This window comes from Salvelinus sp. IW2-2015, linkage group LG23, assembly GCF_002910315.2.
Source record: "Salvelinus sp. IW2-2015 linkage group LG23, ASM291031v2, whole genome shotgun sequence".
Classification (NCBI taxonomy): domain Eukaryota; kingdom Metazoa; phylum Chordata; class Actinopteri; order Salmoniformes; family Salmonidae; genus Salvelinus; species Salvelinus sp. IW2-2015.
In genome coordinates, this window is record NC_036863.1 from 25,490,009 (window position 1) to 25,516,477 (window position 26,469).

The following is a 26,469-nucleotide window of genomic DNA, read 5'->3' on the forward strand; positions in this document are numbered from 1 at the left end:
GTGGGACTGGAAAGAAATGCCCGAAATGTAAAACGTTAAACCAGTTCCCATGCTTTTAAAATAACAGTTATGTTRCAGAACAGTATAGATCACTTTAGTTCCCTGTTCTGATTCTGTTCCTCTAAAAATTCCATTATTTTCCGGTGTTCAGTACTGTTCCCTGAACTGGTTCTAACCCCGGGTCCTAACTAAGTCATACAGTAACTGCTGCTGCGGCCCTCTGTAGGCAGCGCTTCTTTCTGCCTCGCTCTCCTCTGCTCTGCCAGCTAGACAAACACAGAGAGAACATGAAATCATCCCTCTGTCATCCCAAAGATATGCTCAAGGCTTACAGTTCGGCAGGTTCAAACTCTGGCTACGCGCATGAAAGCTAATGTTAAGTCACTGAGACAACAGATCCCTCATACTGTACGTGCCACTTTTTCCCCAGTCGTCCCGCCACCATCCCGCTCAAACAGACCGTGGCATTCATCACAAGGAGATCATGTTACTGATTGGTCTGAGGCATTTGAGCCCCCTTCCCCCCTCCACTAAGCCGCCCTTCTGACCCTCCACCCTGCCAGCCCCCCATATGTCTGGTGACAGGGAGCGTTAGACGGCTCACCCCTGCTGCAGTCTGACCAAGCTGGACTGTAAGTGAGCAGTGAGGGAGCACAATGTCTGTCTCGCTCTTTTCTGTCAGTCTGTCTCTGTGGACCCAGTGAGTAGGGCAGAGGTTCTGTCTTTCTGCCTACCTGTCTGTGTCTAAATGACTGGGGAAGATGTTCTGGGCCTTCCACTGTAAGTGAGACCAATCACAGCCGGGGTAAACAGAGACAAATCTCTCTCATGAGGAGAGCGAGGTAGAGAGACGTCAATTTCCCCAGCAGCCACCACCCCTCTACGCCAGCCTTTCATAAAGTATGGGTCGCGACCTATGTTGCGAACCTGTTAATGGTGGGTCACCACGTGTCAGAGTAAATGTATAATTATTTATTTAATTACTGGAAATGATTTGGCCAAGTGCAACTTCGCTCTCTGCTCTGCTCAGTTTGGCAGCTGCACGAGTGGAGGGGAGATGCCTGTGTGCTTTGAGGTTTACCAGATCTTTTTTCTGCAATTTTCTTGAAGATCACTCCATGACCCACACAATGCAGCGCTGTCTTTCATCAGCAGATGATGCGCTGTCAGCCACGGACTTGTCATTCACGTCATTCACACTCACCATCACTAACTGCTGTCATCAAATGGGCTCAAGCTAGCCACAAGTTCTGACTGAGCTCAATCGTCATGAAACGCAAATACAACGATTACTTTCTCTCTTGGTTTCATACAAACTTAGAGAAATAACGATGAGCGCCCACAATGTGTTTTGTGCGGGGGAGTGCTTAGTAATGAGTCGCTCAAAACAAACAAACTAAAACGACACATCCTGACCAAACATCCACAGCATGACGGTAAACCCTGGGAGTTCTTCAGAACATGGCAGAACGCTTCAGGAAACAGTGCTTCGACAGTGGACGAGTACGTCAACTAGCAAGGCATTGTTGTCATTTTATAAAAGGTGATGATAAACAGAAATAAGGGAGTACCCATCTCTCATAGTAGTAGGTGTGAGTTTCTCTTTCAAACCATTTCAAACAATCCCCTAGCTAATAGCTAGCTAGCCAACGTTAGCCAAAGCAAGCTAGCTAGCTACTGATAGTGCAACCCTAAGTAACAGTACATATGAAGATTCAAAATTATCAGGCCTTACTGTATAAATTATTGTTGAAAACAAGTCTAGGTTGGAACTGTTGCTGTTAAAATACAAGCAATCATTTTTATTCTCAACTGCAATAAACTGATTGAAGCAATATGCTTTTTGAGGAAAACACTCTCACACAGTTCTGGGTTGCTCATCTACAGGAAGAAGCGGTCTCCTGCTTGACTGAGAAAGCAGTAGATGTTCTGATCCAGTTTGACACCACATACCTATGTAAGTCAGGGTTCTCAACTCTGACATACTTAAAAAACACAAGTACCTCAGTGTTGCACCGTCAGAAACTGAGTCCAGAATAGACCTGCTTGTTGAAAACTTCAACCAGTTACACACCTCTCATTAGGACTGTGTATGTGTGTTTTCTGGTCTGTGACGTGATCAATCAGTTTATTCCAGTTCAGAATAAAAAAATATTTATTGTATTTTAACAGAAAAAAAAATTCAACAATCCTTTCTACAGTAAGATGTACAGTAGGCCTGATCATTTTTCATCTGTACTGTTACTTAGGGTTGCACTGTCAAAAGCCTGTGTGTGTGTTCTGTTATACATCTGTGTGATGTGATTAATCCGTTATTCCAGTTCAGAATGAAATTATTTATTGTATTTTAACAGCAACAGTTCCAACCTAGACAGATATGTAAGAGTGTTTTTTTTTTTTTAAATGGGGGAAATTATGAATTGCTTTTATATGGGTATTTCATTTCATTGTTATTTGTTTTTTGTTTATATTGCATTTGTTTTAGGAATAAGGGCAATGAAATGTACCGATATTTACGTATAGTTACATGTTTTCATAAGCTTGGGTCCCAGAAAAACACAGAATTTCTCATTTGGGTCCCAGGTTGAAAAAGTTTAAGAACCCCGGATTTCATTACACATGCTCACGTTTACACACACACACAAAAAACACACACAGTCCAAAATGATTTGGACAAACATGCTCTGCCCAATGAGTAACAGACTATAATAAGATATTGTTTCAGCTCTCCTTTAAAAATACTGCTCATAACCACTACATAAACAAACCTATCATATGTGTTTTATTCAGTCATCATATAAAAATAAATAAAGAGAATCGCACACTCTACATACACAAAACTCACAGTAATTTATTGGGTAAAACACCAACGTTTCGGCATCACTGTGCCTTCTTTGGGCGTTTGTATACATGTATATAGATTGTGCGACTCTATTTATTTATTTTTATAGATTACAATGAACTCGCCGATAGTCAGCACCTCCACACTAAATAACTATCTCATGTGTGCCCCAGCTCAAGCATTTTACTTTTCACTCATCATAAAATAATGAGTTTTCACCAGGTTTCTGGTTGACAGGAAAATACAGCAGGAGAGCTAGATAGAAAAAAGAGAGTGGGGAAAAACAGTCTTCCATTTGGCCCTCCATCTAGCCTATTCATTGGCTCTGTTTAATTTCTTTTGGGACGCATAATCCTTTCACGTTCAATGGCAAATTTAACAGTCCCAAAGGCCCACGCACCAGACTGATCAATAGAAAACCAGACAACTAATTACTGCGCATACCACGCCCTTTCTCGCCCTCTCTCTCCCCCTCTCCCTCTTCCACTCGCTCCCTCTCTCCGGCAGCTGTAGGGTTCATGTACAGAGAGCAGCAGCCAAGCAGTATTAGGTTTCCACTTCCCAGATCTCCCTTAAAAGCCTCTAAACCTGTCCCATAACATCCCTTCAGTCACAAACATACGTAGAACACACACACACACACACACAGACCATCACAAACATTTCAAAAACAGAAAATACATATTTATTGTTCTGTGTTCTGATTGAGTGGGATGTTCACATTTCTCTGGAATTAAAATGTACCCAAACCGTATAAGATGCTTAAAATTTACCCCAATTACCCATTGATAGTATTTTATTTAGTAGTAACTACTAGCTAGCTGGACAATAGTTGAGGGGATAATCTAGAAACAATAGCAAATGTTTTTATCCTCTAGCTTTACTACCATAAAATAATCACGTAATTTATAGCTCATTGTAATAGATGGTGGTATATGAGTCATTACTYAATAAATTGTTATACCGTTGTTGTAAATGCTCAACTAAACTAGTATCATTATGGGGCAAACGCTGGTAATTATGTCAGAAGACAACTGGAAAGTGAAAAATAAAAAAAGGTTTAAACCAAACATGACACTCATTTCTATATTAGGGTAATTTATTTATGGTATGATCAAGGCATTKTTTTTTAGTCACCGAGTTTGCCCTATAACGGTTCAAAATGTCACCGTTGCGTTAGAGTAGAAATATTTTATGACCGCAAGAATGATATTTTCTGCGTGTTTTGAATTTACAGTCAAAACTGCATATTATTTTAGAACTATAGCCTTTAAAAACATTACTATTCTAAATTTTGGCTTACCAAAAACAAATGATATCATAATTTTTTACTCAACAACTGACATTCATACTTTTTCATAGATGGGAAGAGATGGGAGTGCTTTCCCGCTGGCCTGAGTAAATAGCCTGGCTGTGAAAAAAAGGCTCTGTGCTAACCCAACCCCATGTTGTGCTGTGTCTGATGGACTGCTAGTGGTGGTGGGAATCGATATAGTTACATGTCGATACTTTGACTCTTTATGTAATAATAGCCAGTATTTTTWATGGAATAATCTCTGGTATTTCTTTTATGGAATAATCTCCAGTATTTTTAATTCTATAAATTTGTACTCCATCTTCTTTTTAGCCAGCAGGTTTGCAGCACTTTTATTTCCATGTGATCAAAAGTAATTTCCTCATGCTCTCTCGTCGTTCTGCAGCAGACATACAGTGAGAAATATGTTTGGAACACCAAATCTCAATATCGAAATGCAATACATATCGTATCGGTGCCTAAGTATCATGATAATATCGTATCGTGAGGTCTCTGGCAATTCCAAGCCCTACCGACTGCTGTCCTAACTTTACAGCCTTATTTTAATGTCTCCAGTCATTTCTATCCGCCAAGCTTTGACCATGACCCTACCCTACATCCCAGTGTCTCAGCACTCAGTAGGAAACTCCCTAATATGCCAGTGGGGTTTAAAACCTTCCTCAATTAAGATCACTTTTATTAGACAATGGGACTAGTTAGCCTCCTGCTGACCTGCAAGGGGCAGTCCTTTGTTTCACAGCTAATGTTGGCAGTAGCATATTGTGCCTGCATTATCCTCCACCCGACCACACACAAACTGACTGCACCCCCAAGATGTAGACAAAACAATGGTATACAGTTGAAGTCAGAAGTTTACATACACCTTWGCCAAATACATTTAAACTCAGTTTTTCGCAATTCCTGACATTTAATCCTAGCTCAAATTCCCCGTCATAGGTCAGTTAGAATCACCACTTTATTTTAAGAATGTGAAATGTCAGAATAATAGTAGAGAGAATGATTTATTTCAGCTTTTATTTCTTTCATCACATTCTCGGTGGGTCAGAAGTTTACATACACTCAATTAGTATTTGGTAGCATTGTCTTTAAATTGCTTAACTTGGGTCAAACGTTTCAGGTAGCCTTCCACAAGCTTCCCACAATAAATTGGGTGAATTTTGGCCCATTCCTCCTGACAGAGCTGGTGTAACTGAGGCAGGTTTGTGGGCCTCCTTGCTCGCACACGCTTTTTCAGTTCTGCCCACAACATTTCTATAGGANTTTTTCAGTTCTGCCCACAACATTTCTATAGGATTGATGTCAGGGCTTTGTGATGGCCACTCCAATACCTTGACTTTGTTGTCCTTAAGCCATTTGCCACAACTTTGGAAGTATGCTTGGGGTCATTGTCCATTTGGAAGAACCATTTGTGACCAAGCTTTAACTTCCTGACTGATGTCTTGAAATGTTGCTTCTATATATCCACATCATTTTCGTTCCTCATGATGCCATCTAGTTTGTGAAGTGCACCAGTCCCTCCTGCAGCAAAGCACCCCCACAACATGATGCTGCCACCCCCGTGCTTCATGGTTGGGATGGTGTTCTAAGGCTTGCAAGCCTCCCCCTTTTTCCTCCAAACATAATGATGGTCATTATGGCTAAACAGTTATATTTTTGTTTCATCAGACCAGAAGACATTTCCCCAAAAAGTATGATCTTTGTCCCAATGTGCAGTTGCAAACAATAGACTGGCGTTTTTATAGCCGTTTTGGAGCAGTGTCTTCTTCCTTGCTGAGCGGCCTATCAGGTTATGTTGATATAGGACTCCTTTTACTGTGGATATAGATACTTTTGTACCCGTTTCCTCCAGCATCTTCACAAGGTCCTTTGCTGTTGTTCTGGGATTGATTTGCTCTTTTCGCACCAAAGTACATTCATCTCTAGGAGACAGAACGTGTTTCTTCCTCAGCGGTATGATGGCTGCCTGATCCCATGGTGTTAATACTTGCGTACTAATCTTTGTAATCTTTGGTACCTTCAGGCATTTGGAAATCGCTCCCAAGGATGAACCAGACTTGTGGAGGTCTACAWTTTTTTTTCTGAGGTCTTGGCTGATTTCTTTTGATTTTCCCATGATGTCAAGCAAAGAGGCACTGAGTTTGAAGGTAGAACTTGAAATACATCCACAGATACACCTCCAATTGACTCAAATGATYTCAATTAGCCTYTCAGAAMCTTCTAAAGCCAMGACATCATTTTCWGGAATTTTCCAAGCTGTTTAAAGGCATAGTCAACTTAGTGTATGTAAACTTCTGGCCCACTGGAATTGTGATACAGTGAATTATAAGTGAAATAATCTGTTTGTAGACCATTGTTGGAAGAATTACTTGTGTAATGCACAAAGTAGATGTCCTAACCGACTTGCCAAAACTATAGTTTGTTAACAAGAAATTTGTGGAGTGGTTGAAAAACGAGTTTTAATGACTCCAACTAAGGTGTATGTAAACTTCCGACTTCAAACTGTATATACAGTGGGGAGACAGTATTTGATACACTGCCGATTTGGCAGGTTTTCCTACTTACAAAGCATGTAGAGGTCTGTAATTTTTATCATAGGTACACTTCAACTGTTAGAGACGGAATCTAAACAAAAATCCAGAAAATCACATTGTACGATTTTTAAGTAATTAATTTGCATGACATAAGTATTGGATACATCAGAAAAGCAGAACTTAAACAAGAACCTTTGTTTGCAATTACAGAGATCATACGTTTCCTGTAGTTCTTGACCAGGTTTGCACACACGGCAGCAGGGATTTTGGCCCACTCCTCCATACAGACCTTCTCCAGATCCTTCAGGTTTCGGGGCTGTCGCTTGGCAATACGGACTTTCAGCTCCCTCCAAAGATTTTCTATTGGGTTCAGGTCTGGAGACTGGCTAGGCCACTCCTGCTTCTTACGGAGCCACTCCTTAGTTGCCCTGGCTGTGTGTTTCGGGTCGTTGTCATGCTGGAAGACCCAGCCACGACCCATCTTCAATGCTCTTACTGAGGGAAGGAGGTTGTTGGCCAAGATCTCGCCTCAATACGGTGCAGTCGTCCTGTCCCCTTTGCAAAAAGCATCCCCAAAGAATGATGTTTCCACCTCCATGCTTCACGGTTGGGATGGTGTTCTTGGGGTTGTACTCATCCTTCTTCTTCCTCCAAACACGGCGAGTGGAGTTTAGACCAAAAAGCTCTATTTTTGTCCCATCAGATCACATGATCTTCTCCTCCTCTGGATCATCCAGATGGTCATTGGCAAACTTCAGACGGGCCTGGACATGCGCTGGCTTGAGCAGGGGGACCTTGTGTGCGCTGCAAGATTTTAATCCATGACGGCGTAGTGTGTTACTAATGGTTTTCTTTGAGACTGTGGTCCCAGCTCTCTTCAGGTCATTGACCAGGTTCTGCCGTGTAGTTCTGGGCTGATCCCTCACCTTCCTCATGATCATTGATGCCCCACGAGTGAGATCTTGCATGGAGCCCCAGACCGAGGGTGATTGACCGTCATCTTGAACTTCTTCCATTTTCGAATAATTGCGCCAACAGTTGTTGGCCTGCACCAAGCTGCTTGCCTATTGTCCTGTAGCCCATCCCAGCCGTGTGCAGGTCTACAATTTTATCCCTGATGTCCTTACACAGCTCTCTGGTCTTGGCCATTGTGAAGAGGTTGGAGTCTGTTTGATTGAGTGTGTGGACAGGTGTCTTTTATACAGGTAACGAGTTCAAACAGGTGCAGTTAATACAGGTAATGAGTGGAGAACAGGAGGGCTTCTTAAAGAAAAACTAACATGTCTGTGAGAGACGGAATTCTTACTGGTTGGTAGGTGATCAAATACTTAGGTCATGCAATAAAATGCAAATTAATTACTTAAAAATCATACAATGTGATTTTCTGGATTTTTGTTTTAGATTCCGTCTCTCACAGTTGAAGTGTACCTATGATAAAAATTAGACCTCTACATGCTTTGTAAGTAGGAAAACCTGCAAAATCGGCAGTGTATCAAATACTTGTTCTCCCCACTGTATGTATGTATATATATATATTTATAGATAGAAGCCATTTCCAAATGTACCCCTTGACCACAACACATTCACCCCTACCCCCACAGTCTTCTCCAACCCACCTCTACTTCTGTCTGTTTGTCTGTTTGTATGGCCCATCAAAAGGGTGGCCTGGCGCTGAGGTGGTTAAAGAACCCCAGCCGGTTTAAAGTGGTCCAGAGGCTAGCATCATGTGGCTCACACCATTCAGCCAAATGAGACAAGCTCCCCTTAGATAGCAAACAAGGAGGACGAGCTCCTGTCAGCTCCAAAGACGAGAAGACAAATTGCTCCATGATCTCTTGACCCTCAAAAACAGGGCACCAGTCCAAAACAAACTGCTCTTAAACTGATGAAAATGTAGTTTATCTGCCAATTGGAAAATATGTAAATCAGCAAGCATACAGCCAGAGAAAAAAGATCAGCATGTTTCATAAATAAAGTGTCGGAATCGTCAGTCTCTTAGTCTGGCCCCAATCTCTTTTACTAGTGGTGAATGGCTGAATAAAAAAGGTATACATTTGTTTGAGAATTGGGGGCATTGTGGGAAAAAATCCCCCCCACCTCGCTCTCCCTTTCTGTCTCTGTTTCGTGTCAGTCAGGAGAGCTGGATAAYAGACAGTTCAGTGGTGAAGATACACGCAGTCTCCATCGCAGACATGACATCATTCTCTTTAGGACCAACCCGATAGGGGCCGTTAGTGGGAGAGCTCTATCCTGTGCAGGTCCAATAATACAAAATGCATGCACACGTGCGTGTGGGTCTGCACATGTGACAAGTGTATTGCATATATTTGATGGATTTGGATGGATTTGGATGCCCTATTTTCCAATACAATTGACAGCACCAATTTCTTCCAGTAAATAGGGAATATGGGCTTATAACATACAGTTGCAAGAAAAAGTATGTGAACCCTTTGGAATTATCTGGATTTCTGCATAAATTGGTCATAGATGAAGATCAGATCTAATTTTAAGTCACAACAGACAAAGACAGTCTGTTTAAACTAATAACACACCAATTATTGTATTTTTCTTGTCTATATCGAATACATAATTTAAACATTCACAGTGTAAGTTGGAAAAGGTATGTGAACCCCTTGGCTAATGATTTCTCCAAAAGCTAATTGGAGCCAGCTAACTAGGAGTACAATCATTGAGACAAGACTGGAGATGTTGGTTAGAGTTTGCMATTCACAAGAAGCGTTGCCTGGTGTGAACCATGCCCCAGAAGACCCAAGGTTAAGAATTGTTGACTTGCATAACGCTGGAAAGGGTTACAAAAGTATCTCTAAAAGCCTTGATGTTCATCAGTCCACAGTAAGACAAATTGTCTATAAATGGAGAAAGTTCAGCACTGTTGCTACTCTCCCTAGGAGTGGCCGTCCTGCAAAGATGACTGCAAGAGCACAGCGCAGAATGCTTAATGAGGTTAAGACGAATCCTAGTGTCAGCTAAAGACTTTCAAATATCTCTGGAACATGCTAACATCTCTGTTGACGAGTCTACGATACYTYAAACACTAAACAAGAATGGGGTTCATGGGAGGACACCACGCAAGAAGCCACTGCTGTCCAAAAAAAACATTGCTGCACGTCTGAAGTTCGCAAAAGAGCATCTGGATGTATTCTGTGGACAGATTAAACTAAAGTTTAGTTGTTTGGAAGGAATACACAACACTATGTGTGAAAAAAAAAGCCACAGCACACCAACATCAAAACATCCAAACTGTAAAGTATGGTGAAGGGAGCATCATGGTTTGGAGCTGCTTTGCTGCCTCAGGGCCTGGACAGCTTGCTATCGTCGACGGAAAATGAATTCCCAAGTTTATCAAGACATTTTGCAGGAGAATGTAAGGCTATCTGTCCGCCAATTGAAGCTCAACAGAAGTTGGGTGATGCAACAGGACAACGACCCAAAACACAGAAGTAAATGAAGTAAAACAGAATGGCTTCAACAGAAGAAAATACACCTTCTAGAGTGGCCCAGTCAGAGTTCTGACCTCAACCCGATTGAGATGCTGTGGCATGACCTCAAGAGAGCAGTTCACACCAGACATCCCAAGAATATTGCTGAACTGAAACAGTAAAGAGGAATGGTCCAAAATTCCTCCTGATCATTGTGCAGGTCTGATCTGCAACTACAGAAAACGTTTGGTTGAGGTTATTGCTGCCAAAGGAGGGTCAACCAGTTACCCACCCTGCACTGTGAATGTTTACACGGTGTGCTCAATAAAGACATGAAAACATATAATTGTTTGTGTTATTAGTTTAAGCGGACTGTGTTTGTCTATTGTTGTGACTTAGATGAAGATCAGATCACATTTTATGACCAATTTATGCAGAAATCCAGGTAATTCAAAAGGGTGTACATACTTTTTCTTGCCACTGTATATATGATATGTACAAGGTCAAATCAATGATGGTACTGATGATCAACATTCACATTTGGTCATGTGGTRGAACCTGCCTAACTTTGGCTCATTGGACCTGCTTCAAAGATAACTTTAATACAAATCTCAGTCCATGCACAAAATAACTCCTAACACATTCAAACCATGGCAACATACAGTACACTACTCAACACTCTTTCTTTTTCCTGCTGTTCTGAGAAAAACCTATTTCGGCCTTAGCTCCTGTTAGGGTCTCCGGCTGGTGTTTTCATCCTGAATGGCACCTCTGTCAGTCATGTAGCAGCTAGCTGTTAGCGGCAGGCTAGCAGCTAATAAAACACTGGGACTAATTGAGATTTTCCTTCCATTCCCCACTAACAGCAACAGGGCTAATTTACTGCCTGATGGGAGGCTGAGACTGAGTAACCGGTCACAGACAGACGGACAGGGGCCAGACAACGTTATAGACAGACAGATGGCTAGCTATGGCATAAAAACAGACATGAACTAAAACATTTTTTATTTTCTTCCACAGACAGAAACATAGACACACCTGGCACAAGATTTAGGCTATTTCAAAAGAACAAAAACCCTATTTTGAGTTGACTCTATAGGCTATTATACTAAATATCTATCTGAGGTTCAACTTTAAGACAAGGGGATCATTTAAAACTATTTTGATACTCACCTCATGTCTAGATTATATGAATGAGAATGTAGGACATTTTGTTTTGAAATCAGTATTTGTATATCTCTCCCATTGTTCCCATGTTCAATCAAAAAAATWGGTCTGAGAGATTCACAAGACTATAACATTGGAATGTTATGCCCTACCCTGGCTGGCGAGGACACTCAGGTGAATACTAATAGGCACACAAACTAAAGAAGATTATTTTTGCATTTTATTAACTTAAGATTCTCACCAAGACAGACAGTCCAGACAGAGAAACAATAGGCTATACATTGCACAAYAAGAGTATAGGCCATTTTAAGAGATTTAAGAGAATTAATGCAAATGCATGCGGCTAACAAACAATAACTAGGCCCAATCCATTACCTTTGAAACTATCCTCTATGAACGGCTAGATCTGAATAAATGGGATGGATGGATGGCTTCGACTGTTCAGTAATCAAATTGCAAGTCCTTCATATACTAAGAATCCAAATAATATGCTTAAAAAGACCTTGCACTGCTACCCTCAGGATTCATTATTCTTAGAGGAGGTCAGAACAAGCAACAGGGACGTCACCKGATTTTCAAAACCAGGGGCTCAGCCCTGAAGACCAGGGGCTGACGGGGGACCCCCAAATCATTGTATTTGCGGGTCTGAGAAAAACATAGCCTTTTCTAAAATAATTTCCTGCAATTCTACATCATTTTACATGACTGGAGACATTACAATAATATTTATCTATACCACATCGAAATGACAAGCTACTCTGACATTTACAGACTGAGATCAACAAAACGAACGACCCGTGTCTTAAATGCAACCAACAGCATAGGCCAATGAAAAGAGTGGATACACAGATTGTAGGGCTACAATATGTGGAGGAAATTATAGTCCACCAACTTTCCATTGGCACTCACTTATCCAAGATCCTGGTGACATCTCTGACAAGCAATGGAAACTGAATTTATCCTCTCTGTGCGTCAAAAAAATATCTTGGCACTTGAAGGCTACACCTACAGACAGGTACGACACTTCCGTCTTACAGTATATAGGCCTAGGCTACAACATTTGTAGCCATACATYATTTAATGAAAAGCAGTAAACATACACATCTAATAACAGACTAATAAACACAATCAGGCAATAGTTAACGTAAACAACATTGTTTCACATTCTTTAATAACCGACTCATAAACACAATTATGCAATAGGCTACAGCTGGCTTCACAGCTTCCTCAGCACTTCACAGCTTCCTCAGCACTTCACAGCTTCCTCAGCACTTCACAGCTTCCTCAGCACTTCACAGCTTCCTCAGCACTTCACAGCTTCCCGGGAAAACGCAACTTATTGTAGCCTTACACAGAGGAAAGAGTAGCGGAGGAAGGAGTTCGCTTCTGCTGCAGTGTTCGTGGTAAAATATCACACGTTGTGGTGGTGCTTCGGGTAAGACACTCACCACTACCGGACGCTGATAAAATAATTCTATCTCCACCAAAACAGCCAGAAATAAATCAAATCTGCCTTCACAAGCTTTGTGGTTATTGCCACTGTGTTTCCAGAACTTAGATGAAGCCATTCTTATAACAGAAACGCACATCTCATGGTTTATAATAGAAGCGTTACTTTCCCACCCAGAATAGCTGATAGGGGGACGAGGACAGAATAAAAGCAGAAAGCCATGCGATGAGAGAGAAAGAAAGAAGTAGTTGTATGACTGAAGGYCCTGTAATGACTTCATAATCAGGCCTCGTTAGGGAAGGTGTGTGATTCTGCTACTTCAGGAGATAGTGACCTACATGCCCAAAATAGAGAACTATATTCTGTAGATGTCACACTGTGTGTATTTTTATTTTTTATTTTTTAAGTGCAGGGATAACAGACAGTCCAAGGCCCCTGATGTATCTCCTCGCTTTCATACAAACACTTCAAGTTTGCACCTGAAACCCCCCCCCACATCTATAACTTCAACAGTGACAACGTAAAAAGCGGAGCCCAAAATCAAATCATGCTAGCCCTACTCTATGCTACTCTCCAGTTTTTTCTCTTATTTTTATGCCAGCAGCCATGTTCTGAAATACCAACTTCCACTGGAGAAAGCAGTCCATTAACGGCTGTCAAAACACTTCATGGACAGACACTCAGAAGAGAGAGAGGGGAGAGGGCGAGAGAGGAAGAGAAAGGCAGAGAGAGACATAGGCAGAGAGAGAGGGGGGGTGAGATTCAGAGAGAGAGAGAATAGTCCGAGAGAGAGGCAGAGAAAGGGAGGCAGAGAGAGAGAGAGAGAGGCAGACAGACAGACAGACAGCTAAAACACCCCAGAGAGAGACCTTCAAAGTGAGACCCAAACATCAAAGCAGTGAACTCAAACCTGTACCTGAGTAGCTTGGTGCAGTTCAGTCACTCGCATCACGTGCTGTTTCACCACAGTAGCATTGAAGAGAACTCCCTCAAGGAGGCTAGCTATTCCATGTACATGTTAAAGAAAGTCGCTGTGTCATTCAGAGTAAAATCTACTATTACTCCTATAGTATTGCTAGTATTTCACATTAAAAAGCCTGTCTACATATCAAATTAGTTTTGAATGGTAATAGTGCCCTTGATATAGTCTAATGGGAAGTTGGAAGAGCCAACTCAACCTGTTTTTATATTTCTAATCAGTCAAACAAATCAGATTGATTGATCCCTTAGAGAGGATAGAGTAATGCGATAGATATTCTAAGAATCAAACCCTGTTATAATATTGGGAAGTTAAACAATGTCACAAGCTAGGTTTCAATCCAATTGGCGACAGATTTTAATGCGAATATTCTAAAATCTGCATAAAATATGGACATTTTCTCACCAGTGGTATGTTTCCACCAAATGGACTTGTTGCAGATAAAAATCTGCATTTAATGACATAGTGCACACAAAATTTWCTTTTTCGCTTACGTTTTCATGTAACTAATACAAATCGAAAGTTCAATGTGTTTCCATCGTATTTTCAACTCTACCGATAGTTTTGTCACAAAACCTGTTGCGTTAAATAGCAAATGTGCCTCCTCTGGTCTTGGCACCTGCGCTCTAACCAACAGCTCACAGATACAGTGCGGGTAGACTGTGGGGTTGCCTAGTCTACATTATGAAATTATTATGAATAAGAGCGAGAATATTTGTATTTGTCAAACGGCAATTAAGCATCGATCATCATGTCACCAGAATAAGACCCTCGATATTTATTGGAAAGCAGCATCAAGCTCATCACCGTGCACTTTCACCACCCTGTGAACTTATTTCATCGGTAGCCTAATAAACAGCATGGTTTCCCGAGTCGTAGTGGGAGGACCACACACCATATCACTGCGTGACTCCAAAATTACTTCGATATGAAGGTTATTTTATCAATATTTGCACATAAAGGAGTTTCCGCCGCCATTTCCGGCATAATACATTTTACAGAAACAAAAAGATCCTACTATGTCGAACGCACAAATGATCTGTCGGCATTTTATAAAATTACACCGAAACTTCCTGTCTCCATGACAGTTGTCATGATTTTTTATTTTATARGATATGACTTTACTCGTGGTTAATATTTATTGAGTTACAATATGTAAAACATATGTTGCCGGTGTAGAGGCATTTTTGCATTTTTAAGCCAATTTCCTGCAATTCTTCAATTTTCTCCATGGAGTTGAGTGAAATCTCAGCAATTTGAAAGATCATTTCCTCCAATTCTACACATTTCTCCATGTAGCTTAGACAACATTTTACAGTTTTAAAAGCTAATMTCATGCAATTCTATGCATTTTCACATGGCTAATACTGTGTTCTTATGCTCAAACATAATATCAGAATCAATTCAATTCTCCCTGTCCAGCTTTTATTTTGGTGATTGTTAGTTCTCAAAGATCATATGATTAAAAGATATATAGGTATTTTCTACATACTTTACCTGATTTTAGTCGTTTAAGTTTACAATGGAAGTGTTCCCCCCTGAATGAATGGTAAATAATGAGTGAAAAAGTTAGACACACAATTATCATACCCACAAGACATGCTATCTAACTCACCATTACAATAGGTTAGCTTTTTTTMMGGGGGGGGGGGGGGGGTATGATATTTATGCCTCTAACTTTCGTCACTCATCATTATTCACGATTCATTCAGGATTATATGTAATCATGGTAGCATCCACACGAATGTAGAAGTGTTTAGAAACATTCAATTCTTATTTACAATAAAAGTGACTCAATACATGATTTACCATTCATTTCTATTGGGCACAAAATAACCTGAAACACATCCAAAACATACAGCAAATGCATCCAACAAATGTGTAGTCACAAGCTTGATATAGTCATTGCGTGCTATGAATATGGGACCACTTCGTTTTTTACTACTTTTGTCCCCAATACCTGAAATTGTCCCCAATACCTTTGGTCCCCTAAAATGGGGGGGGGGGACTATGTACAAAAGTGCTGTAATTTCTAAACGGTTCACCCGCTATGGATGAAAATACCCTCAAATTAAAGCTGACAGTCTGCACTTTAACCTCATAATCATGGTATCAAATCCAAATAGCTGGATTACAGCGCTAAAACAACATAAAATGTGTCTCTGTCCCAATACTTTTGGAGCTCACTGTAGATTACACTGGATTTAGGTGACCCGAAAAAACACATAGGCGGCCCGATCAAGGGGCCCGACAATGGCAGAAAAATCCCTGGAGATGAACCACAAACAAACTGCCAAAAAAACAGCCTTTCAGCAACTTTTTTATTGAATCAGGATTTATGAGGCATACTAGCGGTGCAGAGCCTGACAAACTCTGAATTGTGCCTCTGTCTGTGGACAAACAGTGAAACCACACACTGAAAACTGCATACTATCAAATTAGCTCAACGAGCTACTACCACAATGAGCTACAGTTGAGGCTCACAGTCATTTCCAAGTTTAAGTCAGGCACATGCTTCACTAGAACAAGCAAAGTCCCACACGAAGAAAACAAGCAGCACTTTTGCTGAGTTTATGCGTTTGTTCCTGACAATTATGAATTTGGTTTGTTTAAAACACACAACACCCCCACAAACATTCCCTTCCCCCTCCTACCCCATCCTTGCACCCCCCCATCTTCTACTTTGACCCTCCAGCACCATTCAAAAGCACAAAGCCCTCTTTGTATACTGTAACACTGCAATTCAAATGCATTGATGCCCACTAGAGACAGACAGATGCTCATCAAAAGTAGTCAACATAGAAATGGAAAAGATTGAATAGTATGATATAAAAAAGAGATAATAAACAAGTACAACAAAAATAACAAAAGAATAATGAAGAGCAAGAATAGGAAGCATCAGTTCGTAGCCTGCGCATTCCTAAGAGCACAATTATGTGTGTAGGTAACTTTTACACAGAGTAAGAGAAAGAAGGAGTGAGACAAACACTCACCACTATGCAGAGCAGAGCACCACATCGAGCACCAGGAGGAAAAAGATTCCCCTCTCTCCCTCCTCGGATCCACTCCATGTTTCTGAGCTCCCATACGGCGGCCCCCACCCCCACTCCTCGGAAAGAGAGAGAGAGAAAGAGAGAGAGAGAGGCGGTAGTCCCGTTGTGGGGATGGGGAGGTGCAGAGGGGGAAATCGGCTTTTGCTCCCTCCGTGCAGCTGTGCAACCCCATCAGTATCTTCACAAATCCAATCCTCTCCACCGTGTGTGTCTGCGACACAGTGGAAAAAGCCAATGGAAAAAAAGTGATCCCCATACACACACACACACACACACACACACACACAGCAGCCCAGAGAGCAGGAGAGAGAGAGGAAAGAAAGAAAACAAGTGTCAGTGAGAAGGCCGTGTCAGCTGGAGAATAATAGCAGGTTTAAGTTTTCCCTGTTTCCTTAAGTTTGTGGAAGAACGAGGCAAGAGCCTCCAGGCAAGGAAACAGCACATAATCCCTGACGGTAGAGACGTCCTTCTCTCTCTCTGTTAATAAGCCTGGCTGCGAGCCCCTCAGGGCACTGGAATGTAAAGGCCAGAGTTTCAAGAGGCCCAGTTAGACAAGTCTCAGACTCACTGCACCGTGACCCAGGGATCAGACACAGCCAGCAAGTGTGAGTGAATGAGTGAGTGAGTGAATGTGGGAGAGGAGGCGGTTGAAGTGTGTGTGTGTGTGTGGGGGGGGCAGTTTTGCCTCATAAGATCACGTAACCTGACCTAGAGCCACTTAAAGATAAAGCTCTATAGTTACTCTCACAGCTGCAGTGGTAAATACTAGTAGCATCACTCACATGGTTATAGCATGGTTACTGCAAGACAGTCATTGTAACATTACTATGATTCTCAATTCAACTTCACTTCCTATTACTAAGATTTGCACAAACTCCTTATGACCATTGCTTTCCATTAAGCAGTTAGTGAGGAAGCATAGATACAACAGAGTGGTCTGGAGTTTGTAGCCATCTCCACACAACTAGTTGTTTACTTTACGAACTCCCTGAACTGGGGGAGGGAGGCTCCTCAGTCCTGCCTTTCTTCAGTCTGATCTATCAAAGTCATAAACAAGGCAGAAACACACATGCTTCAAGCCAAGGAGAAATGTGTTGCTGATAGACTAATAACACAGATCACTGGGTATGAAGGAATGACGCAGAGACGCAGGGCTCAGGCTACATCCAAACCTTCTGATGAAAATAAGGGACATTACAAACGGCTGCTTGACTGAGTGCAGCTAACCCCATAGTCTCTGTGCTGTTTGGATGACATGTCAACTGTAAATTAGGGAGAGGAATGATGGCAAACTTTTTTCTCCGTTTGGCCACAACTGCAGTTCAAGTTGGCTGTACTACAGTATGTAGAGTTCTTTTATAATATAAATCATACATCTGATTGGCAAATACTTTAATTACATGCTGCTTAAAAGACAAATAGACCACCAATATATAACACTGACAAATTGTAAACAAATAAGTCATGATTTAAAGCAGCGATTCTCAACTGGTGGGTCGCGGATGTCTGTGTAACTGTAATTTTTTATTTYTATAAAATAAATACTTKAGTCTGAACTTAAACGGCTAAAAGCAGGTAGAAAGTGAATTAATAATTTAAATCACTGAAGAATTTTTCAACAAATACAGTTTTTTCAATATCTAGCTATTTAGAGGATTTGGTTGATTTAGTAGTCTCAAAACAGTGTGATTATTAACATTACTCATCGAGAATATGGGATGAATTGAATTATTGACAATGAAAAAAGGTGGGATTCATTTTACTTTGTCATACAGTACCAGTGAAAAGTTAATCATTCAAGTGTTTTTCTTTATTTTTACTATTTTCTACATTGTAGAATAATAGTGAAGACATCAAAACTATGAAATAACACATAAGGAATCACGTAGTAACCAAAAAAGTGTTAAACAAATCAAAATAGAATGTTTGATTCTTCAAATTCGCCTTGACAGTTTTGCACASTCTTGGCATTCTTTCAACCAGCTTCACCTGAAATGCTTTTCCAACAGTCTTGAAGAAGTTCCCACATACGCTGAGCACTTGTTGACTGCTTTTCCTTCACTCTGCGGTCCAACTTATCCCAAACCATCTCAATTGGGTTGAGGTCGGGTGATTGTGTAGGCCAGGTCATCTGATGCAGCACTCCACTCTCCTTCATTGGTCCTGTTGAAAAACAAAATGATAGTGGGAAAAAGCGCAAGCCAGTTGGGATGGTGTATCGCTGCAGAATGCTGTGGTAGCCATGCTGGTTAAGTGTACTTTGAATTTTAAATAAATTACTGACAGTGTCACCACCAAAGCACCCCACACCACCTCCTCCATGCTTCATGGTGGAAACGACACATGCGGCGATCATCCGTTCACCTACTCTGCGTCTCACAAAGACACGGCGGTTGGAACCAAAAATCTCAAATTTGGACTCATCAGAACAAAGGACAGATTTCCACAGGGTCTAAATTCCATTGCTTGAGTTTCTTGGTCCAAGCAAGCCTCTTCCTCTTATTGGTGTCCTTTAGTAGTGGTTTCTTTGCAGCAATTTGACCATGAAGGCCTGATTCAAGCAGTCTCCTCTGAACAGTTGATGTTGAGATGTGTCTGTTACTTGAACTCTGTGAAGCATTTATTTGGGCTGCAATCTGAGGTGCAGTTAACCCTAATGAACTTATCCTCTGCAGCAGAGGTAACTCTGGGTCTTCCTCTCCTGTGGTGGTCCTCATGAGAGCCAGTTTCATCATAGCGCTTGATGGTTTTTGCGACTGCACTTGAGGAAACTTAAAAAAGTTCTTGACATTTTCTGGATTGATTGACCTTCATGTCTTAAAGCAATGATGGACTGTTGTTTCTCTTTGCTTATTCGAGCTGTTCTTGCCATAATATGGACTTGGTATTTTACCAGACAGGGCTATCTTCTGTATACCACCCCTACCTTGTCACAACCCAACTGATTGGCTCAAACGCATTAACCTCTCTTGGGTACGTGAGACGTTAGCGTCCCACCTCTTCAACAGCCAGTGAAACTGCTGGGCGCCAAATTCAAATACAGAAATACTAATTATAAAAATTCAGAAAACAAAACATATTTTACATAGGTTTAAAGATMAACTTCTTGTGAATCCAACCACGGTGTCAGATTTAAAAAATGCTTTACGGCGAAAGCATACCTTACGATTATTTGAGAACATAGCCCAGCAGACAAATCATTACAAACAGTAACCAGCCAAGTAGAAGAGTTACACAAGTAAGAAATAGAGATAAAATTAATCCCTTACCTTTGATGATCTTCATATGGTTGCACTCAGCAGACATTCATTTACTCAATAAATGTTCCTTTTGTTCGATAAAGTCTCTTTATATACAAAAACCTCAGTTTTCTTCAGTAATCCACAGGCTCAAACGCAGTCAAAACAGGCAGACAAAAAAATCAAAATTGTATCCGTAAAGTTTATAGAAACATGTCAAACAATGTTTATATTCAATCCTCAGGTTGTTTTTAGCCTAAATAATCGATAATATTTCAACCGGACAATAACGTCGTCAATATAAAATGTAAACAAGAAAGGCACTCTCTCGGTCTCACGCATGAAAAAGCTCTGTGACACTTTAGGGTCACCTCATTCAGACTGCTCTTACTTCCTCATTTTTCAGAATACAAGCCTGAAACCATTTCTAAAGACTGTTGACATCTAGTGGAAGGCATAGGAATTGAGTCCTAAGTCAAGGGATACTGTAATGGCATTGAATAGAAAACTACAAAACCCCCCAAAAAACTACTTCCTGAATGTATTTCTCTCAGGTTTTCACCTGCCAAATCAGTTCTGTTATACACAGACACTATTTTAACAGTTTTGGAAACGTTAGAGTATTCTCTATCCAAATCTACCAGTTATATGCATATCATATCTTCTGGGCCCGAGAAGCAGGCAGTTTAATTTGGGCATGCTTTTCATCCAAAATTCCAAATGCTGCCCCCTACCCTAGAGTTAAGGAAAGAAATTCCATAAATTAACTTTTGACAAGGCACACCTGTTAATTGAAATGGATTCCAGGTGACTACCTCATGAAGCTGGCTGAGAGAATGCCAAGAGTGTGCAAAGCTGTCATCAAGGCAAAGGGTGGCTACTTTAAAGAATCTGAAATATAAATTATATATTGATTTGTTTAACACTGTTTTGGTTACTACATGATTCCATAGTTTTGATGTCTTCACTATTATTCTACAATATAGAACATTTTAAAAATAAAGAAAAACCCTGGAATGAGTAGGTGTCCAAACTTTAAACTGGTACTGTATATAACTGTTAAATTTGCTATTAAAATGTATTTTAACAAGTTTTCCAGATTGCAATTTGGCATAAACAACAAAAATTGCGATGCGAATATTGGGTCGCGAATGAGACAACCTGGTTCAATTTGGGTACCGAGGCAAAACCGGTTGAGAAGCTCTGATTTAAATTATATCATGTGCTACAAATAACATGTCCAAAATTCAATATGTATCATTCATTTTACAACTTTTCCCCTCACAGAAAAAAGCTTAAAGTCACTCAACCACAAAATAGTTATTTTCAATATTCTCTGCTTTGAATTCTATCACATTTCACGGTGACTATATTCCAGTGCAAATCATCGCTCAAGGCAAGGGAGAGACATAATCAAATAGAACACATATTTTGATTTAATAAAAACTTGGGTTGGGAATACATAAGAGTGTGGGCAGAAGCACTAAGGTTCTGTTTGTTGTATGATTATGTGTTAGATGGAGTGAGTCACCATCACTGCATTTCCACAGGCGACCTGGTTCTGATCTTTTGTCACTAATTGGTCTTTTGACCAGTCAGATTAGATCTTTGCCAGTGATTGGCCAGGGGATCGGAGTCGGGCTGCCTGTGTAGAGGTAGCCTATTATCACCAGGTTAGATACATAAGTTTGATTTTATAAAATAATTTGATATTATACAGTTGGATGTCGGAAGTTTACATACACCTTAGCCAAATACATTTAAACTCAGTTTTTCGCAATTCCTGACATTTAATCCTAGTAAAAAAATCCCTGTTTTAGGTCAGTTAGGATCACCACTTTATTTTAAGAATGTGAAATACATTTACATTTAAGTCATTTAGCAGACGCTCTTATCCAGAGCGACTTACAAATTGGTGCATTCACCTTATGATATCCAGTGGAACAACCACTTTACAATAGTGCATCTAACTAATGTCAGAATAATAGTAGAGAATGATTTATTTCAGCTTTGATTTCTTTCATCACATTCCCAGTGGGTCAGAAGTTTACATTCACTCAATTAGTATTTGGTAGCATTGTCTTTAAATTGTTTAACTTGGGTCAAACGTTCCGGAAGCCTTCCACAAGCTTCCCACAATAAGTTGGGTGAATTTTGGCCCATTCCTCCTGACAGAGCTGGTGTAAGTAACTGAGGCAGGTTTGTAGGCCTCCTTGCTCGCACACGCTTTTTCAGTTCTGCCCACAAATTTTGTTTTGGAGCAGTGGCTTCTTCCTTGCTCAGCGGTCTTTCAGGTTATGTCAATATAGGATTAGTTTTACTGTGGATATAGATTATTTTGGACCCGTTTCCTCCAGCATCTTCACAGGGTCCTTTGCTGTTTTTCTGGGATCGATTTGCACTTTTCGCACCAAAGTACTTTAATCTCTAGGAGACAGAACGTGTTTCCTTCCTGAGCGGTATAACGGCTGCATGGTCCCATGGTGTTTATACTTGCGTACTATTGTTTGTACAGATGAACGTGGTACCTTCAAGCGCTTGGAAATTGCTCCCAAGGTTGAACCAGACTTGTGGAGGTCTACAATTTTTTTCTGAGGTCTGATTTCTTTTGATTTTCCCATGATGTCAAGCAAAGAGGCACTGAGTTTGAAGGTAGGCCTTGAAATACATCCACAGATACACAGTGGCTTCTTCCTTGCTAAGCGGTCTTTCAGGTTATGTCGATATAGGATTTGTTTTACTGTGGATATAGATTATTTTGTACCCTCCGAATGACTCAAATTATGTCAATTAGCCTATCAGAAGCTTCTAAAGCCATGACATCATTTTCTGGAATTTTCCAAGCTGTTTAAAGGCACAGTCAACTTAGTGTATGTAAACTGACCCACTGGCATTGTGATACAGTGAATTATAAGTGAAATAATCTGTCTGTAAACAATTGTTGGAAAAAGTACTTGTGTCATTCACAAAGTGCACAAAGACTCCAACCTAAGTGTYTGTAAATTTCCACCTTCAACTGTACATTACATGTATTATATTTAGTATTGCATTGTTGTGGTATGATTATTGAACATGTGTTTTGATATCTCATGTGTTTCAGTAATTAATTAATTCATTTAGGCAGCACCCCGTACCTCTCTGCTTCAGAGGGGTTGGGTTAAATGCGGAAGACACATTTCAGTTGAATACATTAAGTTGAACAACTGACTAGGTATCCCCCCTTTCCCTATCGCCCTAAATTGTTATGACATTGTAATGCCTGTCCAACTACTGCTGTAATCCTGCTATAAGAACATTTTGCGTGTGGGAAAATCTAATCAAATACATATCATAATTTATTTTATGTGTGGGCAGAGAAGACGCCAATCATTGATTTATTTCATGGAAAGCGCATGTGTTTGAAAATGTTTCTTAATTAAGACATTTTGGTTTGGCACAGACACAATTGACATCACTCACGGGGGGACAAGTTCTTCAAAACAGTCTCCAAATTATGGTTCACTGTCAAATAGATCAGTCAAATTGTTGATATAAAGAAAGGTTTCTTGAGGACAACCTCATAAATACCTTTAACGCAAGTTAGAATATTCGCTCTTCCTGCCAAATGGCTCAAGGGTTATACATAAAACTAGATAGGCCTATGCCAAGGGATTTGGCAGGGGAAACAATGCTCTTAGTGAGTCCCTCTATGATCTAGGGCGGGAGCTAGGGGGGAGAGAATTAAAAGAGTTTTTAAATTTATTTTTTTAAACACGCTGAAGGGGCTTGAGATTTATATTTTATACAATTTATAACCCTGTGGTTTGAAATGAATGTTTCTTCATATGTTAAATACATCTCTTGTTTGCTGGATTGACTTGAAGCAGCAGATCGAGGAACTTTCTGCTGAATATGACAGGCTTTGGATGCATGGTTAATGGCATGCCTGAGGTCTGGAGTAGCCCTCTGCTCTCTGCCTGCAGCATACAATGACAGAGCCTCTCTATTATACATTTCAAACCAAGACTTTTCCTTTCTATCTTAAAGGCATTCCATGCAACAAAACCTGTACTTTTATTTCCGCCATGATTGCAGTAATATGTTTAAAAGTCCTGGCAAGCCCTTAGTATAAATGTCCCCTATCATTTTACTGGCTTTGGTACGGATTAAATCATGAACATTCTATCAAAGATTCGTATATCTAACCCACTGTTCTGTGATTTCACTGTTGTTCTCCGACATCAAACTTGTCCTGGTCATTATGAAAAATGTTAAACAAAAACGGCAGTCTGCATAAAGCAGCCTGGTCCAAATAGCATCATTACCTGCTGTATTTTCTGCACCAAAAAAACCCATCCGTTTAAAAATGTATGTGGGATATGTACATCTAGCAAGCCAGGCAACTAAAAGCAACTTTCTAGACAATGTTCTGGTTTGTTACTAGCTAGCGTTTTTGTTAGCTGGCTGGCTAGTGCGAGTCACATTCATGATTGCACGTTGCGTCACACTATTGTTTTGGACGTTCCTTTTAGGACTGACATGCTGACCACACCGCTCGCGTCGCGTGTACGAGCGTTGCAAAATAKATTTAGCATCTGCGTTGCCAAGCGCTAAAATAGAAGTCAGTTCTATTTGTGATGATGAACATGGTGCAAGTACTGCCTCTCCCATCTCCTCATTGGTTCATAGAAGCATATAGCCACGTGCCATCTCCTCATTGGTTATACCCACGTGGGTGATTTAAAGATGAACTGAGATCAGRCGGTCGTGGTAATATACCTTATTATGAAAGTTAGATGCCAATCGCCATATAAAGTTCAATTCGGTTGACAGTTTTGTGTGGATTAATTGTTGGAGTAGAGGACCTGTGCATTTCAGATAAAATAACAACTCAACGTTTATATCCCAGGACAAATTAGCTAGCAACTGCAAACTAGCTAGCTAAATTGCCATAAATGTTTATCGCCTTTCGACCTGTCCCCAAATTAATATACAGTGGGGCAAAAAAGTATTTAGTCAGCCACCAATTGTGCAAGTTCTCCCACTTAAAAAGATGAGAGAGGCCTGTAATTTTCATCATAGGTACTGTGGCAAAGAAGGGGGCCGAGTGATAAATGGCAGATATGTGAGAGCAGAACTAATAAACGGGCTCTGCCCGATCACTAAAATGGCCACCCCGGTCAGAACTACAGATCACAAAATGGCAGACTGCCAAAACTACAAGTCCCAGAAGCAAGGGGAACCCTCAGAAGGTGGAGCCGACACACAGATAAAGGGTCAAGAAAAACCAGGAAGAGGAAGAGAGGGGTGGAAGGATCTATGAACCGTAGAGAAAGAGACAATAGATATTGGCTGGATTTACCGTGTATGAGCTGGACTGTTTTGGACTTACCTGTTGGCGTTTGGACCTGGACATACCGAGAACCCGATTCGTGTACCGAACCCTGCTATCCTTGACCTGGGTGGACCATGACGGAGAAACAAACACACAGGTACTGTCCTGTTCGAAAGAACTCTCATTCTGGGGTAATTTGGTGACAGTTTCCCACTTAATTTGTGACAAACGCTCATAACCTTGAAGAGGTTTGCCACAGTACACTTCAACCATGACGGACAAAATGAGAGAAAAAAATCCAGAAAATCACATTGTAGGATTTTTWATGAATTTATTTGCAAATTATGGTGGGAAAGTATTTGGTACCCTACAAAAAAGCAAGATTTCTGGATCTCACAGACCTGTAACTTCTTCTTTAAGAGGCTCCTCTGTCCTCCACTCGTTACCTGTATTAATGGCACCTTGTTTGAAAACTTTGTTTTATCAGTATAAAAGACACCTGTCCACAACTCAAAACAGTCACACTCCAAACTCCACTATGGCCAAGACCAAAGAGCTGTCAAGGACACCAGAAACAAAATTGTAGACCTGCACCAGGCTGGGAAGACTGAATCTGCAATAGTAAGCAGCTTGTTTGAAGAAATCAACTGTGGGAGCAATTATTAGGAAATGGAAGACATACAAGACCACTGATAATCTCCCTCGATCTGGGGCTCCACGCGAGATCTCACCCCGTGGGGTCAAAATGAACACAAGAACGGTGAGCAAAAATCCCATAACCACACGGGGGACCTAGTGAATGACCTGCAGAGAGCTGGGACCAAAGTAACAAAGCCTACCATCAGTAACACACTACGCCGCCAGGGACCAAATCCTGCAGTGCGAGACGTGTCCCCTGCTTAAGCCAGTACATGTCCAGGCCCGTCTGAAGTTTGCTAGAGAGCATTTGGATGATCCAGAAGAAGAATGGGAGGATGTCATATGTCAGATGAAACCAAAATAGAACTTTTTTGGTAAAAACTCAACTCGTCGTGTTTGGAGGACAAAGAATGCTGAGTTGCATCCAAAGAACACCATACCTTACGTTAGCATGACAATGGGGGTGGAAACTCATGCTTTGGGGCTGTTTTTCTGCAAAG

At 40.8% G+C, this 26,469-nt stretch overlaps 1 long non-coding RNA gene across 1 annotated transcript in view; it reads right to left on the bottom strand.

Annotated features, from left to right (window-relative positions):
• LOC139022891 (uncharacterized) overlaps nucleotides 1–16,981 on the bottom strand; it is a 96,494-nt gene extending 79,513 nt beyond the window's left edge. Inside the window, exon 1 of the long non-coding RNA XR_011473961.1 lies at nucleotides 16,718–16,981. This is a non-coding gene — a long non-coding RNA (uncharacterized lncRNA). The remainder of the gene's footprint in view (nucleotides 1–16,717) is intronic.
• Between the last annotated feature and the right edge of the window lie 9,488 nt (nucleotides 16,982–26,469).